Source organism: Pagrus pagrus (genome assembly GCF_965226575.1).
Source record: "Pagrus pagrus genome assembly, chromosome: 22".
NCBI classification, from domain to species: domain Eukaryota; kingdom Metazoa; phylum Chordata; class Actinopteri; order Spariformes; family Sparidae; genus Pagrus; species Pagrus pagrus.
This window is the reverse complement of record NC_140204.1, coordinates 2,478,796-2,494,741: the sequence shown is the minus strand read 5'-3', so window position 1 is coordinate 2,494,741 and position 15,946 is coordinate 2,478,796. Positions and strand designations below refer to the sequence as shown.

General features: G+C 38.8%; 1 long non-coding RNA gene across 1 annotated transcript; it reads left to right on the top strand.

Annotated features, from left to right (window-relative positions):
- The first annotated feature begins 9,889 nt into the window (after positions 1-9,889).
- On the top strand, positions 9,890-14,452 carry LOC311252104. The gene is made up of 4 exons (XR_014621491.1): positions 9,890-10,266; positions 11,134-11,187; positions 11,846-11,941; positions 14,391-14,452. It is a non-coding gene; the product is annotated as an uncharacterized lncRNA (long non-coding RNA).
- The last annotated feature ends 1,494 nt before the right edge of the window (positions 14,453-15,946 follow it).

Genomic DNA, 15,946 nt, shown 5'->3' with positions numbered 1-15,946 from the left:
CAGTACACAACCAAAAAAACGTTAATCATCCTTTACTTGCGACTGTTGAATATTGTAGGAAAAATAAAATACAAATACAATAATACAATAATAATACAAATAATAATACAAATATTCTACTTTGAACAAATTTTATTATTCTTAGAAGAGTCTACAGCCATGCTAGCTGCTCTGTAATTTGAGCAGACTGATAATGTCAGTATGTTAAAATCCCCTTCTTTACTAATGATATTTGTCCGGTACGTTTACAGTGGTAAAAATCATTGTTTAGCATATTAAAACAGCTAATCAATACACACCTGAGGCTAATGGGAATGTCATTAGTTTTACATGATGGGTATTGGACCAATTTTGACCTGATCCCATTTGAATTGTGCCGTGATTCACACAGATGATGTTTGTGAATTTAAAAGATAATTATGCAAGTCAAGAAAGTCAGTTTGTCATGAAGATAGTTGACCCTGTAGAGAACTACATCGTCTCACTCAATAAACACCACCAACACCAACCTGACTGTCACCCTGGTGTGGAATGAGTATTCAAAAAATTGTGACTATCACAATAAATCAGGCCATATTAAACTCTAAAGTTATGTGACAGGACAAAACCATCACTTACCATATGGTGGATGTGTAGTCTTTCTAATTACGTATTTCGTAATGAACGTAAGTTCATTGTTTGACTGCAACAAAACAAACATCATATGTGCAATTCATGGCACAATTATAAACTTAATCAAAAGATTATTTGTTTCTCACCATGCACTTACATACATACTTTTTCTGAAAATAAGTCTAATGTTGGTCCACCAGAAGGGGTGGGACATATTTAACTAGTTCTTACTGGAGGAATAAACAACCATATGTATTTCCTTTCAGGTCAGTCTCAGGTAATTGGTCCATCTCAGCCAATAGTGGCAAAAGTTGGCGATGACATAATTTTGCCCTGTCATCTGGAACCTGCAACGGATGTTGTTTCCTTGACGTTGGAGTGGACAAAACCTGAGACAAAACCCGACCTGAATCCTATGTTTGTCCATGTGAGGCGTGCTGGGCAGGATCTCATATATACCAACCATCCATCTTACAAGGGCAGAACATCAGTGTCCATCGATGAACTGAAGCATGGAAACGTTTCACTGAAACTGTCCGAAGTGAAACCTTCTGATGCGGGAAGATACCAGTGCTACATTCCAAAACTGGACACAGGAGCCTTTGTTGAGCTTGTTGTTGGTAAGTGTGTTGTTGGTAGTGTAACTACTCGAGTGAAGAATAATTAAGTTGGGATACATAGTTTTCAGCCACTGATGTCAAAACTGATGTAAATAAGTGTAGCTCTCTTCATAACACACAGACACAGGTCGGTTCTTTGAAACGGGCATTTATTGCTGTATGTCTGCATGTCTTGTTTCTCTGATGCACCCACGCCTTAGTCGTGCCATGAGAACTATAATTATGAGTGAACATAACACAAAAATAAATGACCAACTTATGCGCCACCTAGTGTGAAAACAAATAATAAATACAAAGTGAAAAGTGACGCTTAGTGCAAAAATACCTTGTTGGCCGCTTGTCATGAAAAGAGTTTCTTAAGTCCTTTAAAGTCCTTGGAAAGTTTCTTTGACTGCTTGCATTACTTCAGACGGCAATAATTATAAACTTTGATGCAATTTAACTTCGGGAGAGAATCTACTCTCACTGGAGTGTACAGTCCTTCTATGAATTCCGTCGTAGTGGCACAACAAAACGAACATTGGTTCCGACAGAAACATATAAAACAAAAGACAACTGTTCTTTATATTTTAGTACACTAGTGGCTATGACCCTTTTAAACTCATATGTTAATTTACCTGTTACACATCAGTATTTTCCTGAACTGTATGAGACAAATCTATTTAATCACTTCAAACGTAAATTTTAACCTTAAATTCATTAATTATTTATTTATCACATGAAATTATACAGTAGAGTTGAATATGAATAAATTATCAGTTGTGCATCAAGAACCTTGAGTATTTTATAACAGCACTTACAATAAGGGTTAAATGAGTTTATGAAAACAGCTCTGTTGTAGATATTATGGGCGGAAATATTTTGGCAGTTGGTAAAAGTTATTTTACGCTTGGGGACATCCAAATTCATGTGTTCCATGACAAGTCACACTTTAATTCATTAAATGAGTTACCAAATGAACACATAGTCAAAACATTGACCAGGGAAGAAATAATTTTCACTTGATATAAACATTTTGTCCTTCAAACTTTGCTTTCATCAAAAGAATCCTCCATTAGCAGCAAATACAGCCTTGCAGACCTTTGCCATTACAACTGTCAATTTGTTGAAGTAATCTGAAGAAATTTCTCCCAATACTTCCTGAAGCACTTCCTACAGGTTGGATGGGCAGTTCTTATGTACCTTACGGTCAAGCTGCTCTCACAGCAGCTCAGTAGAAATTTTTGCTACTCTGTCTAGAAGGCCAGCATCCTGAAGTGGCCTCTTCACGGTTGATGTTGAGACTGGTGTTTTGCAGGTACCATTTAATGAAGCTGCCAGTTAAGGACCTGTGAGGCGTCTGTTTCTCAAACTACAGACTCTGATGTACTTGTCCTCTTGCTCAGTTGTGCATCATGACCTCCCACTTATCTTTTTTACTCTTGTTGGTTTGCGCTATTTTTGGTAGGTAGTATTCCAAACTGTTGTATGAGAGCTTCAGTTAATTTGCAATGTATCACTTAGAATAGCTTTTATTTCTCAGAAAAAAAGAATAGATGGATGAGATTCAGAAGACATTTTTTATTTCTGGTCATTTTTGAGACTATCATCAACCCCACAAATGCTGATGCTTCAGATACTCAACTAGCCTAAGACAGGCCAATGTCATTGCTTCTTTAATCAGTGCACCTGTTTTAATTGTGCTCTCATGATCAGCTAGCCTTTTAACAGAACATTTTGGAACACAAATTTGGATTAACTAACACAATGTGCCATTGTACCACAGGTGTGTTTACTTAAAATGGTCCTCTGTACACATGTAGATATTTTCCATCTAAAATAGCCATTTACCACAGCAATAATGTCTAAACTGTATTTCCAACTTAAAGCTATGGTCTACGATTTGAAAGATTTGTTATTATTATTAACATCATTTAGATGGTGGTTATGACCCAATAGTACCATCCACACAATGTAAAGTAAAAGGAACCAAAAAAATCCATTCTCTCTAGTGTCTGTAAAACTGAAAAGAAATTGACCCAATAGGAACCATCCGGCCCGGATGGCTCCTATTGGATCAATTTTCCGATCCAATCCTCGCTCACTCTCCTGCTCCTGCTCACGTCTGGTCCCGACCCACTTCCGCATTTGAAACTACAAGCGGACAAGAGGTTTGTTTTGCCCTGAGCAGTTCAGCTGCCTCTGCTCGCCCCACCGACAAAGAGTCAAAGAAAGAAAGTCTGTCACTGAAAACACACAAACCGGAGATGTGAAACAAAGAGGGCTCAAACCGAATAAACATCGGGTCATCATTTGAACGGTGGCGAAAGGTCCGTGAAGATATGGACCCGGTGCTGATACAGCGGCGTTTCTGTTGAGCAGGTAACCTTCGTCTCTATTGTGGATGTTGTGACACAGATAACTTTCATGCCGATGCTGCTGATGACTGTGAAGCTGCCGTTAGTTTGTTTCTGTGTTATTAGACGGAGTCTGTCTCTGCAGTGTTGTCAACACTTGTTTACTTGTTCGACGGAGACGTTAGCATTGTAAGCTAACAACAAGCTAACATTGCTAACATGTTTACACCAAATCAGCCTATTTATTTGGTCGTGGCAGCTAAATGAAGCAGCAAGTAAGATGAATGAAGGGATGGATGAAATCCCAACGCGAAGCGGAGGGGTTTCGGATTTATTTCCGGATTTTTATCTTATTTGTCCGGATTTATTTCTCCATAACAACCTCTCGCCCGGTCACTGCTCAGCTGTTATGCTAACCCTCCTCCCGGTCTCGTCCGTTTGTTTTCAACGAAGCCTTTGCTAAATCAACATGATGGATTATCATAAACGCGTTACGATTTGTGTATTTGTGTGTCTTATCTGTCATAAACAAGAGATTACGGTTTACGGACACGTTTGTGTCGCGGTCTGTGTGAGTCTCGGAGCAGCTGTGTGTGTCTCCTAGCTGCTGTCTGGTGCTGCTCAGACAGCAGCTGGGACACACACAGCTGCTCCTAGACTCACACAGGTTTGTTTTTCAGCCACAATGTGGAAGCGATCATTATGATGAAAGCTGACGGCAGCATCTGTTAGTCTCTTGGCCCTCAGTAACTTTTAGAAGTGGCTAACTTAGCTGTTGTAGCTGATTACGTAGCTGTAGCATGCTAATGACGTTACGCTAGCTTGGCTGTGGAGCTTGGCTGTGGACATTTTAATGACTTACAAGATTTACGTGAGTTTCAACGTGCATTGTAATAACTTTATCTGTGAATCCCACATCGTTACTCCGCATTCAAAGCTGGGCTGTATTTGGTTTCTGCCGGCTTGTTGCTCTTGGTGCTTGTTGCGGGACGTATAAAGTTCGTTGAAGAGAAAAAAAAAGCCTGTAGCCGGAGGGGGTGTGTCGCGGGGCTCCGTGGGGAGAGCGATACAAGCTCGGAGGGGAGGGGTTAAGGAGCACAGAGGGGAGGGGTGTGTGTGGGGGGGGGGATGCTTTTTTCAAACCTTTCTCAGATCGTAGACCAGAGCTTTAACGTTAATTTAATTGAAAAATACATTGATTTATTTTAAAAAATTAGGACATTTCTGAATGGCACCAATCCTTTTGAGCTGTGGTGTCTGAAGTGTGTGGGCAGTTATGTTACATCATTTGAGATGGACCTACAAAGCCTTCTTTATATTGGAAGGAGTGTTAAGCAATACATCCAGTACTTTGACCTTAAGCAGCCCATTGATCAGGTCAGGGATTAACTGTGTTTGTTGGCCATATAAGAACAATGGTTACACGTAATGGCTATAAAACAGCAAAGTGTTCGACAGGAAATAATTTTAAAGGCAATGCTGATGTAGAGGATAGACAGTATGCTTCAATAACAGTTATACATTTAGATTTCCTTTTGCTCCTCATCAGGTGCTGACTCCTCACCAGTCATCAGTCTGTCTGGGCTTGAACGAAACAAAGGAGCAGTGGTTCTACAGTGTAACTCTACAGGCTGGTATCCAGAACCTGAGGTGTTCTGGCTGGACGCTGAGGGAAACCTCCTCTCTGCTGGACCTACAGAGACAGTCAGAGGTCCTGATGACCTCTATACTGTCAGCAGCAGAGTGACTGTGGAGAAGAGACACAGCAACAGCTTCACCTGTAGAGTCCAACAGAACCACATCAACCAGACCAGAGAGACACTCATACATGTTCCAGGTAGGATTTTATAAACTGTGTGATGTGATCACTGTTTTAGTTTCAGCAGGTCCAGTTTTCTATAACTGCCATGTTATTCTGTGTTTCATCATTTCAGATGATTTCTTTGAGGTTCAGTCCAGTTCTTCTTCTACCACAGCTGGTTTGGCTGTTAGTTTGGCTGTTTGCATCCTGGTTATTCTGATTCTCGTCTTTGTTGTGTGGAGGCAAAACAAAAACAGTGAGTCAGAAATTAATTGCAGCACTTTGTAAATGTCTTTATACAGAATAGTGATGTGAAAAGACTGTCAGTATCTTACAGGACATAGTGCTGATATAAAGGATATGTGGTGGTTTATCTACTTTTATTTCCACTAGTTGTCTTAGTTTTAAACCCATTACCTGATTGTAGTCTAAAATGTCATGATATGCTGTGACACCTTCCTGAAATTCAAGTAAAAGTCTTTTATTTTACTGCTTTTGTTTTCACACAGAGACCAAGAGAAGCCACGGAGAAGAAGCAGAGAGACAGCAGCTCAAGACACGTAAAAACAAGGTAAGAGGGTAAAAGAAGACAGAACATGTAAGTAAACACACAAGAAAGTCCTATTTTTTCATCTTTTCCTCTGAACATTTGTTTCAGCCTCCTACTTGTTTGTTGTCAGTTTAGTTTCCCTGTCTGAGTCCAAGTCACTTCCACAACCAAGTCAAGTAAAGAACAGGTTGAAGACTTGAGACCAGAATGATTTGACTTGAGTCTTTGCCAGACAAACACCCAGAGTTGCATCAAATGCTTAAACAATATGACCATAGAGGCTGTATGTTCATGTCTGCACTCAGTGGAGAGACTCAAGCAGCTGGTTTCATTCAAATGCAGCAACATGAAGAGAGTTTTTGGTGCTTTGACTCAGACTGAGTCTTAAATGTTGCACTGAGAGCAGACATGTGAAAACATCTGTCTCCAGATGTAAAGTCACTGCTGCTCAGTTAACTTTTCTGTTTACAAAAAAAAAACTGACAAAATGCAACTGAACAATGTCAGTTACAGTGTACAACCAGTGGATGAGTTAAATAGACTAATTTTGGAGCAATCAGCCTGTTGTGATCTACAGATCGTTAGCACTGATTGTCACAGTGTGTCTGCAGCTGCTGTTCCCTGTAAGAAAAGCTTCAGTTCACAGATATATGTGATGAATCTGCAGCCTCTGACTTGAGGAGTGACTCAGCATCATTACATCACAGCTGTTGAGCCCTCTAGACTGACACATGCACCTCACAGGATGATATTATTCATCTGTGTCTTCTAAATCTGTCACAAACAACTGAAAATCATAGTTACTATTGATGCTTTGTCACTTACTGTAAGTGTTTTGTCACCGTGAGTTTCACAACGGAAACTTTCAACCACAGGAACAGTTGAGTTTCTCATAGTTAAAATCCAAAATCAATCAGACTCATTTAATGAAATAATAACAATAATGTTTCTTTTAAACAGCACTTCTAACAGTGTTACAAAGTGCTTTACATGGTTGAACCAGGATTAAAACATGTCAGGAGACAATGAGGCCAATAACATCAGATCATTGAAATAATACTAAAGTAAAACAGAATAATTAAAAACAGATACTGCATGTTTGAAATGTGCTAGTATTCATAAGAAGCCTTTAAAAAAAAAAAAAACTTTATTGTCTTGTCATTAATTTTTATTTGTTCTTCTCTTTCAGTCCAAGTGGCCGATTGTTACCAAGAAGAGGTTCCACCAGGAGAAGCAGAGCTTAAATGAGGAGCAGCAGAAGTTGCAGGATAAGACTGATGAGGTTAATCACTTTAATTTAATCACTATGAATGTACAACAGAAAACAGCAAGAGACATATTTTATTAACACATTGTTACCACATTATCACTGGTGGTTCCAGTTTGACACAGATGGATTATTTTACTCCTCATTCAAACCGTCTGTCTTCTCCGGACAAGATGTTCACATTGTTGTCCTCAAAGGAATGATTTGTCTCCTTCAGATGTAAGTGTTGACCTGAGGAGTTGGTCCTCCTGTGTTGTGCCATTCTGAGTACTAATCCATAACCATAAGTTCAATTTTACACATTATACACAGAGCAGAAGGTATGAAGAGCCACTGTACAGCAGCAAACAGCAGCAAACAGCAGAAAATCTATTGTTAAACCTTCATCTGAATCAATGAAGGTTCAATATTTTCTCACTGGCTCCATTTTCATTAGATCAGTGTCCATGTTATAAACACTATGACACAGTGCTGATGTGCTGCTGTAGAGCATCAGGGAGCTGTTGGGTAAAGAGCCACAGCACCATGTAATAATGTGTAAACCTCATCAAGTGTTGTTACAGAAACTCTTCAGCCAGTTGATGTGAATGAGGAAGAACAGTGAGACAGACTGACTGAACTCTCTGCTGCTCACTCATCACTTTTCTCCACTGACCTACACACCAACAGACCTGAGACCAGCCTCTTTCTACAGACTGCTGCTGTTCATTAACATCAGTGTTTCACCTCTCTGTTATACTGACTGTTGTCTTATTGTTCATTACACTGACGTCCTTTAATGAGAGAGACGCTCTCTCATCTTCTGTCTGCATCTTCTCTCTGCTCTCAGGTTGGTGGTCTGACAGCTCAGGTCAACAAGCTCACAGGGGAGAAGCAGAACCTTCAAACAGAGCTGGACAACAAGAAAACAGAGGTTCATCTCTTATTGATGATGATTTTTGTTTCCACTGAAGATTTTCCACCATTTCTTTGTTTTTAGCCTAAAATCAAATATTAACTCCTTTATTTTAATTTCAGCTCATTTAAATTAATAACTAATAACTATTAATTTATGATATTTAAATTCTCATCAGAATCAGAACCTCCATGAATATTTGTAAGATGTTAGTTGTAGTGAAAGTGGTCCTATAGTCCTCAGTGTTTACAGTATGAGTCTACTGAAGTTCACCTGAAACACAAACAGGTGTCACACTGAATCTGTTTATTATATAAATGTGATGAAGATCAGATTGTGTTTCTGATCATCAGTTAAGAACAGCACTGATTGTTACAGCTTGTATTTACAGGATATATTTACAGTAGAAATGTGCTCACAGCAAACAGAAGCAGATATATGTGACCATTATTAACAGATAATAAACCTTCAGCCAATCAGAGCTCAGTTTACATCCTGAGGACTGAATGAAACTAAATCTGATCTAATCTCTGTTTCCCTCCCAGTGGGAGAACAAGTTCAAGGAGGAGGAGACGAATAGAAAGAAAGCTGAAGAAGAAAAGGAGAAACTAGAGATGAAGGTTATTTTCTTTCTTTCTCTCTTTTATTTTTTACCTTGTTTTACATGTAGGTGTGTTTGTAGTTATTTTGCACAAAGACAGAAGATGATGAACAATCCAACAACATCATATTGTTTGCAGCTGTTTTCAGAGCAGGATGTATGAAGAGCCACTGTACAGCAGCTGCTCAGCAGCAAACAGCAGACAGACACAGTTAGAGACTAACTGGTGAACAAAGTGGAGCATGTAGCTGTTAAAGAGACAGATGTTTCCCTCAGGAGCTGCTGGAGACTAACAGCTGTAAGATGCTCTGCTGCTCATTGATCCACCTGATAAACTAGTTGATGTCAAGAAGCTCACAGAGGAGCAACAGAAGCTGCAGACAGCTGCAGACCAACACAGAAAGCAGGAGGAGAAACATCTGTTGTTAAACCTTCATCTGAATCAATGAAGGTTCAATATTTTCTCACTGGCTCCATTTTCATTAGATCAGTGTCCATGTTATAAACACTATGACACAGTGCTGATGTGCTGCTGTAGAGCATCAGGGAGCTGTTGGGTAAAGAGCCACAGCACCATGTAATAATGTGTAAACCTCATCAAGTGTTGTTACAGAAACTCTTCAGCCAGTTGATGTGAATGAGGAAGAACAGTGAGACAGACTGACTGAACTCTCTGCTGCTCACTCATCACTTTTCTCCACTGACCTACACACCAACAGACCTGAGACCAGCCTCTTTCTACAGACTGCTGCTGTTCATTAACATCAGTGTTTCACCTCTCTGTTATACTGACTGTTGTCTTATTGTTCATTACACTGACGTCCTTTAATGAGAGAGACGCTCTCTCATCTTCTGTCTGCATCTTCTCTCTGCTCTCAGGTTGGTGGTCTGACAGCTCAGGTCAACAAGCTCGAAGGGGAGAAGACGAGGAGTGAGAACATGAGAGAGCAGCTGAAAACAGAGCTGGAGACCAAGATAAAACAGGTTTGTCTCTTATTGATGATGATTTTAGTTTCCACTGAAGATTTTCCACCATTTCTTTGTTTTTAGCTTAAAATCAATTATTTACTTCTTTATTTCATTTTTAGCTCATTTAAATGAATAACAACATTAAATTTATGATATTTTTAAATTCTCATCAGAATCAGAACCACCATGAATATTTGTAAGATGTTAGTTGTAGTGAAAGTGGTCCTATAGTCCTCAGTGTTTACAGTATGAGTCTACTGAAGTTCACCTGAAACACAAACAGGTGTCACACTGAATCTGTTTATTATATAAATGTGATGAAGATCAGATTGTGTTTCTGATCATCAGTTAAGAACAGCACTGATTGTTACAGCTTGTATTTACAGGATATATTTACAGTAGAAATGTGCTCACAGCAAACAGAAGCAGATATATGTGACCATTATTAACAGATAATAAACCTTCAGCCAATCAGAGCTCAGTTTACATCCTGAGCACTGAATGAAACTAAATCTGATCTAATCTCTGTTTCCCTCCCAGTGGGAGAACAAGTTCAAGGAGGAGGAGACGAATAGAAAGAAAGCTGAAGAAGAAAAGGAGAAACTAGAGATGAAGGTTATTTTCTTTCTTTCTCTCTTTTATTTTTTACCTTGTTTTACATGTAGGTGTGTTTGTAGTTATTTTGCACAAAGACAGAAGATGATGAACAATCCAACAACATCATATTGTTTGCAGCTGTTTTCAGAGCAGGATGTATGAAGAGCCACTGTACAGCAGCTGCTCAGCAGCAAACAGCAGACAGACACAGTTAGAGACTAACTGGTGAACAAAGTGGAGCATGTAGCTGTTAAAGAGACAGATGTTTCCCTCAGGAGCTGCTGGAGACTAACAGCTGTAAGATGCTCTGCTGCTCATTGATCCACCTGATAAACTAGTTGATGTCAAGAAGCTCACAGAGGAGCAACAGAAGCTGCAGACAGCTGCAGACCAACACAGAAAGCAGGAGGAGAAACATCTATTGTTAAACCTTCATCTGAATCAATGAAGGTTCAATATTTTCTCACTGGCTCCATTTTCATTAGATCAGTGTCCATGTTATAAACACTATGACACAGTGCTGATGTGCTGCTGTAGAGCATCAGGGAGCTGTTGGGTAAAGAGCCACAGCACCATGTAATAATGTGTAAACCTCATCAAGTGTTGTTACAGAAACTCTTCAGCCAGTTGATGTGAATGAGGAAGAACAGTGAGACAGACTGACTGAACTCTCTGCTGCTCACTCATCACTTTTCTCCACTGACCTACACACCAACAGACCTGAGACCAGCCTCTTTCTACAGACTGCTGCTGTTCATTAACATCAGTGTTTCCCCTCTCTGTTATACTGACTGTTGTCTTATTGTTCATTACACTGACGTCCTTTAATGAGAGAGACGCTCTCTCATCTTCTGTCTGTGTCTTCTCTCTCATTTCATTGAGAAGCTCACAGAGGCAAACACGACATGGCAGAACCAGCTACAGGCCAAGAATCAAGAGGTTTGTTGATGTTGATCTTTGTTTCCACTCAATTTTCTGTTTGTTTTCAGCTTTAAATTTAAAAAGTACTGCTTTAATTTAATTAACTCTCCACTGAGGAAGAGCGACAGAAGCTGCAGACCAACATAAACGACATTTGTCTCTTATTGATGATGATTTTTTTTCCACTGAAGATTTTCCACCATTTCTTTGTTTTTAGCCTAAAATCAAATATTTACTTCTTTATTTAATTTTTAGCTCATTTAAATGAATAACTACATTCAATTTATGATATGTTTAAATTCTCATCAGAATCAGAACCTCCATGAATATTTGTAAGATGTTAGTTGTAGTGAAAGTGGTCCTATAGTCCTCAGTGTTTACAGTATGAGTCTACTGAAGTTCACCTGAAACACAAACAGGTGTCACACTGAATCTGTTTATTATATAAATGTGATGAAGATCAGATTGTGTTTCTGATCATCAGTTAAGAACAGCACTGATTGTTACAGCTTGTATTTACAGGATATATTTACAGTAGAAATGTGCTCACAGCAAACAGAAGCAGATATATGTGACCATTATTAACAGATAATAAACCTTCAGCCAATCAGAGCTCAGTTTACATCCTGAGCACTGAATGAAACTAAATCTGATCTAATCTCTGTTTCCCTCCCAGTGGGAGAACAAGCTCAAGGAGGAGGAGAAGAAGTTCAAGGAGGAGAAGAAGAAAAGAGAGAAAGCTGAAGAAGAAAAGGAGAAACTAGAGATGAAGGTTATTTTCTTTCTTTCTCTCTTTTATGTTTTACCTTGTTTTACATGCAGGTGTGTTTGTAGTTATTTTGCACAAAGACAGAAGATGATGAACAATCCAACAACATCATATTGTTTGCAGCTGTTTTCAGAGCAGGATGTATGAAGAGCCACTGTACAGCAGCTGCTCAGCAGCAAACAGCAGACAGACACAGTTAGAGACTAACTGGTGAACAAAGTGGAGCATGTAGCTGTTAAAGAGACAGATGTTTCCCTCAGGAGCTGCTGGAGACTAACAGCTGTAAGATGCTCTGCTGCTCATTGATCCACCTGATAAACTAGTTGATGTCAAGAAGCTCACAGAGGAGCAACAGAAGCTGCAGACAGCTGCAGACCAACACAGAAAGCAGGAGGAGAAACATCTGTTGTTAAACCTTCATCTGAATCAATGAAGGTTCAATATTTTCTCACTGGCTCCATTTTCATTAGATCAGTGTCCATGTTATAAACACTATGACACAGTGCTGATGTGCTGCTGTAGAGCATCAGGGAGCTGTTGGGTAAAGAGCCACAGCACCATGTAATAATGTGTAAACCTCATCAAGAGTTGTTACAGAAACTCTTCAGCCAGTTGATGTGAATGAGGAAGAACAGTGAGACAGACTGACTGAACTCTCTGCTGCTCACTCATCACTTTTCTCCACTGACCTACACACCAACAGACCTGAGACCAGCCTCTTTCTACAGACTGCTGCTGTTCATTAACATCAGTGTTTCACCTCTCTGTTATACTGACTGTTGTCTTATTGTTTATTACACTGACGTCCTTTAATAAGAGAGACGCTCTCTCATCTTCTGTCTGCATCTTCTCTCTGCTCTCAGGTTGGTGGTCTGACAGCTCAGGTCAACGAGCTCACAGAGGAGAAGACGAGGAGTGAGAACATGAGAGAGCAGCTGAAAACAGAGCTGGAGACCAGGATAAAACAGGTTTGTCTCTTATTGATGATGATTTTAGTTTCCACTGAAGATTTTCCACCATTTCTTTGTTTTTAGCTTAAAATCAATTATTTACTTCTTTATTTCATTTTTAGCTCATTTAAATGAATAACAACATTAAATTTATGATATTTTTAAATTCTCATCAGAATCAGAACCACCATGAATATTTGTAAGATGTTAGTTGTAGTGAAAGTGGTCCTATAGTCCTCAGTGTTTACAGTATGAGTCTACTGAAGTTCACCTGAAACACAAACAGGTGTCACACTGAATCTGTTTATTATATAAATGTGATGAAGATCAGATTGTGTTTCTGATCATCAGTTAAGAACAGCACTGATTGTTACAGCTTGTATTTACAGGATATATTTACAGTAGAAATGTGCTCACAGCAAACAGAAGCAGATATATGTGACCATTATTAACACATAATAAACCTTCAGCCAATCAGAGCTCAGTTTACATCCTGAGCACTGAATGAAACTAAATCTGATCTGATCTCTGTTTCCCTCCCAGTGGGAGAACAAGTTCAAGGAGGAGGAGACGAAAAGAGAGAAAGCTGAACGAGAAGTGAAGGAGCTAAACACAAAGGTTCTTTTCTTTCTTTCTCTCTTTTATGTTTTACCTTGTTTTTTACATGAAGGTGTGTTTGCAGTTATTTTCCACAAAGACAGAAGATGATGAACAATCCAACAACATCATATTGTTTCCAGCTGTTTTCAGAGCAGGATGTATGAAGAGCCACTGTACAGCAGCTGCTCAGCAGCAAACAGCAGACAGACACAGTTAGAGACTAACTGGTGAACAAAGTGGAGCATGTAGCTGTTAAAGAGACAGATGTTTCCCTCAGGAGCTGCTGGAGACTAACAGCTGTAAGATGCTCTGCTGCTCATTGATCCACCTGATAAACTAGTTGATGTCAAGAAGCTCACAGAGGAGCAACAGAAGCTGCAGACAGCTGCAGACCAACACAGAAAGCAGGAGGAGAAACATCTGTTGTTAAACCTTCATCTGAACCTATAAAGGTTCAATATTTTCTCACTGGCTCCATTTTCATTAGCTCAGTGTCCATGTTATAAACACTATGACACAGTGCTGATGTGCTGCTGTAGAGCATCAGGGAGCTGTTGGGTAAAGAGCCACAGCACCATGTAATAATGTGTAAAAGTGATTATAACTGGAATTGAAGATCAACTGAAACACAAACAGTGTAACAGTGAATCTGTCTCTAACATAAATATAATAAAAACCAGATTTTGTTGATGTACTTTTTATATTTACAGTATGAATGTGCTCCGAGCAAACAAGTTAAACCTGAACCAAACTATTTGCACATTAAAAGGTGATGAATCACAAACTCCAGCCAATCAGAACTTAGTTTTCATACTGACCAGGTTATTGTCTTCACTAAATGAAGCCCTCAGCAAACAAAATGTCTCTCATATTGTCTCTGTTCATCTCTCTTTTCCCTCCAGGTCCCTCAAGGAGAAAAATGAGAAAGCTGTGGAGAAGCCTACAGATGGAGCACAACACCGAGGTTCCTTCTATTTATTATTTATAATATATTATTTTTTTATTTATGTAGCTGTTTTCATTTTCCTCACTAATTACTATTCGATTGTCAGAAACAAAAAACCTATGGGAGCAAATTGTGGCACTGCTGTCCCTAACCCTAACTAGTTTACAGTTGTATACAATACAGTTTTCATCTTAACTTCGTTGATTGTGTGTTTTGTCTTTTTTTTGTCGGATGAAAAACATCTGTTATATCAGTGTAGGGAGGTGGAGAGAGAGTCTGTGTAACCATAAATGTTGCTTCAACATGATTTTGCACTGTTAGATACATGAGTAGCAGCTAACAGTTAACTGTTACTGCAGCTTTTTCTTCTTCTTCTGCTGTGTGGCAGTTAGCAACAGTGTTAAGATGCTTTACTGCCACCCACCATCACAAAGCAACAACAGGAAGTAACAGAACTGATTTAAGAGGAGCTGGATTATATTATCATTAGATTGTTATTAACATGTAACCCCTTTTTCCTTAGTGTTTACAAATCTACACTGAGGTCACACCCAATAAGAATAAAACAGGTCCTAGGTTCTCAGCTAAAGATGGTGAATTTGCTGTGTTTCTTCTCTACCGAATTGAGCAAGGGACTTTATCACTTGAGTGAGAAAAAGGGAAATAGCATATAACTAGCGCGGTGCCTCCACTGAAAACTTACTATGCTAGGTTCTAGCAAAATGATGTAAGTCCTCAGAACTCAAATAGATACAGTTTACTCTAAAAGAATATTAAACAACAATATGTAAAGGTAGACCACAAACATTTATTTTGTTTTAAACCTTTTGGGTTTTTAGAATACCTTTAAAAGAAATGTTTCAGAGATGGATAAGTAAATAGAAAACAACAAACAAAACACTTGCATGCTTTGAATCAAGACAGTTATTACCTGAAGCATCAAAATGCTCTTCCTCTTACCCTTTTAGATCAAAAGAACAGTTTAAGTTTTCTTCAACAAACCAATAATGAATTGCGTAATTTTACATCAAAAGATATAATTTCCACTCAATAGAGAACACTTTTAACCCTTACTGTTCCTTCACATCAATGAAATGATAGGTTTTAATTTGAGCTCAAACTCAACCTTTTTAATGAAAATAAACCTATGAGATTCTTAGCTTATTTGTAAACTAAATCAAATTGTGGTTCTCCTTTAATAAACCATTCACTTGTGAAATAATTAGATGTGTTCTTAATATTTTAACTCTATTCACGCCTCTTGAATGTTCAACATATGATATCAATAACATGAAATAGAAATATCAAACCAGAGTGCTTTTGTGTATTCAAACACAGTAATAGTACCCAGACCTGTACCAATGTATTTTCACAGTTCACATAGAAATAAGGATAGATGATAATGATACCATGAAAAACCTAACCCAAGCGCTTGGATAATTTCCCTAACCGTTGGGGCCCATTCGTAGCGTTGGTGCACATGAAAGTTTATCCAGTCATAGGAAGTTAAAC